This window comes from Triturus cristatus, chromosome 1_1 (genome assembly GCF_964204655.1).
Source record: "Triturus cristatus chromosome 1_1, aTriCri1.1, whole genome shotgun sequence".
Classification (NCBI taxonomy): domain Eukaryota; kingdom Metazoa; phylum Chordata; class Amphibia; order Caudata; family Salamandridae; genus Triturus; species Triturus cristatus.
In genome coordinates, this window is record NC_140579.1 from 1,074,895,475 (window position 1) to 1,074,899,217 (window position 3,743).

The window sequence follows — 3,743 nt, forward strand, 5'->3', positions numbered from 1 at the left end:
TCTCAGGCACAGTATGACCACAGGAGGTGGAGACAGCATTGTGCAAAGGAGACACAGCCTATTCAGGTGCAAGTGACACTCCTCACACCACTCTAAATGCAGACTAGGACTATTCAGCCCATCTATGAGTCACCCAGGACAGGCAGGACCCACCCTAACCTCCTTGTGGCTGTCTGCAGAGAATGCATATCCCCAGCTCCTGTCACTTCAAAACCAGACAGTCAATACCCAAACAGCAGAGGTACACAGAATGGTTAAACAAGAAAATGTCTACTTTCTAAAAGTGGCATTTTCAAACACACAATTTAAAAGCCATCTCCCTAAAAAGATGTGTTCTTACATTCTGAGTTCAGAGAGCCTAAACTCCATTTCTCTACCTTGTTCCAATGGAAAGTTATCTGTGTAAGCTGTTACAAAGCAACCCCCATGTTACCCTATGGGACAGATGGCCTTTTAATAGTGAAAAACGAAATTGGCAGTATTTCACTAGCAGGACATGTAAAACACACCAGCACATGTCCCACCTTTTACATACGCTGCATCCTGCCCATGGGGGCACCTTGGGCCTACCCGAGGGGTGCCTTACATGTAAGAAAAGGGAAGATTGGGGCATGGCAAGTGGGTGCACTGGCCAGGTCGACATGGCAGTTTAAAACTGCATGTGCAGACACTACAGTGGTAGGACTGAGACAGATGTACACTCTAGTGGGTGGCACAAGCTCTGCTGCAAGCCCACTAGTAGCATTTGATTTACTGGCTCTGGCACACTCAGTGCACTTTACTAGGGACTATCCAGTAAATCAAATAGGCCAATTATGGACAACCAATCACATTTACAATTTACACAGGGAGCACTGCACTTTGACACTGATCAGCAGTGGCAAAGTGCACAAAGCATCTAAGCCAGCAAAAACGAACACCATCACGTAGTCAGAAGCGCAGGAGGTAGGGCAAAAAGTCAGGGGAACCACGCCAAGGATGCCTAGTCTCACAGGGGATAACTTTAAAGAAGGAGCTTTGACATGCACCACAGAAGTCCTTTCTTCCTAAACCTGGCTCCAGACTATCTACCGGAGGGTAAACAACCCTTTATGTGGGGACAGGACATTACCTATTCAGGTTTAAGTGTCAAATCTCCCTTCCATCCCACCCCAGATTAGCCATCAGGATGCAGATGGGCACTCAGACACACCAAACCTTTGTTTGTGTGTGGCTGTGGAGAGGGAATGCCCAAAGTCAAGCTGTCACCCACCCCAGATGTGTATTAGAGACAGGCTGCAGGCACACAGAGCTTTAAGAGCAGAGAAATGCCAACTTTCTCAAACTGAGAGAAAAACAGCTGTGATGCACTCAAAAGAATCAAGTTACAAACAGTACACAAAACTCTAAATAGTAAATTGACTGATACAATCGTGTGTGCACCAGGTTAAGTGGCTCTGCGGGCCACTGAATACAACAGTAAAACTAAATACCCAGAAGTGTATCTGGGAATGCCCAGTGCACTACAAAAAAACACTATCCAGTGTGAATCTATCACATTCATGAACATTAAATAACCATACACTTCAAATGAAACACATTACAATATTGTGAGTCCAAAGATTTTCGCTGAATCAAACAGAATCCAATCGAAGTCACATGTTGATTGCACAACAATTCTTCTTTATTTATCGAAGAATATCAGTGTTCATAGTTGCTGTAGCATAAAACAGCGTTAGCAAATGATCAAAACAACCATCTCAATGTGTGAGTTTCCCAATGCATTTCGGGCTGTTAAAGCAAAGCCCTTCATCAGGGGAATCTGTGGAACATAAACAATAACGGTCTGTATAATTATCATTCCAACATCCATATATACATTTATATTTACATTATGGCGCATGCGAGGACAGGAATAACGGAATGCCCAAAGTACGTGATGATGAAAGAGAAAACAGGAAGTGGAAAGAGGAAAAAAAAGAGAGAGAAAGAATAGAGAATCAATGAATCAAAAAACTGACTGAAAAAACGAAATTTAAAACAGTTCTCACAAACACCCGGAGTGCAAGTAAAGAGCAGCCGTCACCCTAAGCCGTAGCTGAAAATATCTGAAAGGTCTGAAACATAATATCGTACCAATGAGCGGTCAGAGAATCAATGTCGGGTGAAATGAATACCGGACAAACGTCTAACGGGTTGTGAAACCTAAACAATGAATAAAAACAAAAGTGAGCGAAAACATGGTGTTTACCTAAAGATAACCGTCACCACCTATCGTACTCGAGTCTTACCACGAAATGTAGTACTAAGCGCGACAGTGGCCCAAAGAAGAAGATGTCAGAAGGATTGCTGCAAAATACAAAAACCGCACCATAGAAACGAGTAAGCAATGAGCAATGAACTTAAAATAATAAAAATACGCTACAAAAAAGCCGCCAGCCGCTTACCCGTGAAAATGAAACAAACGTCTCTAAGCACACAGCGTCGGCTCTCGCATATGGGAGGGGTGTGCCTAACATTATATGAAGCGTGCACGTCTGGGTAAGAGTCACCAAAGTGAAAAGAGGACTACGTAAAAAAGACACTGGCAGCCATGATAGAAAGTGCATCGTGCAATAGAATGTATGTGAAAAATAAAGAAATAAAGATCAGTAAAAGGCAACCTACTACTGTTCATAAGGTAATCAAGACCATCTATATAAGAACAAAACAGTATCATAGCAAAACATTATACAGATTCTGCAGTACAAAAAATAAAAAAATAAAAAATTATATACAATGGTTGAGAAAGATTCAGAATAAAGTACCAGGCAGAGAGATTCTGCATAAACACAGATGGTAACAATAATAGTGTACTTAGAATGCTATAAGAAACATGATAATTCAAATTTATCATTCAGCCCCAAAGGGGAAAGTGTTTGCAAAAACCATATCCAGTGAGACTCACGTTGTGATAGCATTTTCGACATATTTCTTCCCGGGATAGCCTCAATGATTTCAAGAACCCCAAATTTAAGCTGGGCTATGGTGTGTTTAGCTGCTGCCCAATGTTGTGCGAGCGGAGAACTGATGGTCTTGGTACGAATCCGGCTCTTATGTTCGGTGATCCTGGTGCGGAGGACTCATTCAGTTTTTCCAACATAGCTTAAATCGCAGGGACATTTGATTATGTAAATTACATGATGACTATTGCAGTTCGCGTTGAAATGCAAATTAATCTTTTTCCCAGTGTGAGGATGTGGTAGACTCTTACCTACCATTACATTGTTACAGTGGGAACAATTCATGCATTTGGTCATACCCTTATAAACCAAATTGGGTTTGTAACAAGACTTATTCAAAATTTCTTTTAAGTTCAAAGATCTCTTGTAAGCGAACAGTGGAACATCAACAAATAAACCTTGAAAGTCAGGCTCACATTTAAGTAAATCCCATCTCTGCAATATACTTTTTTTCAACAAATGGGAATCAGTAGAATATGTGGAGACAAAAACCTCTCTCTTTTTAACAGTGAGTGGTGTTTTCTTTTTGAGTAAGTCTTCACGATTGAGGGATGTGGCCCTTATAGCTGCCTGATCTACAATGTGTGAGGGATATCCTCTGTCTAAGAACTTGTTTTTGGAAGCTTCAATCGCCTGCATGCCAACCACTGGATCCGAAGTGATGCGTTTAATCCTGAGAAACTGTGAGTAAGGGAGGTGGCGTTTTAGAGGCCAGGGATGAAAACTTTGGAACAACAGAGAATTGTTGCGGTCCGTAGATTT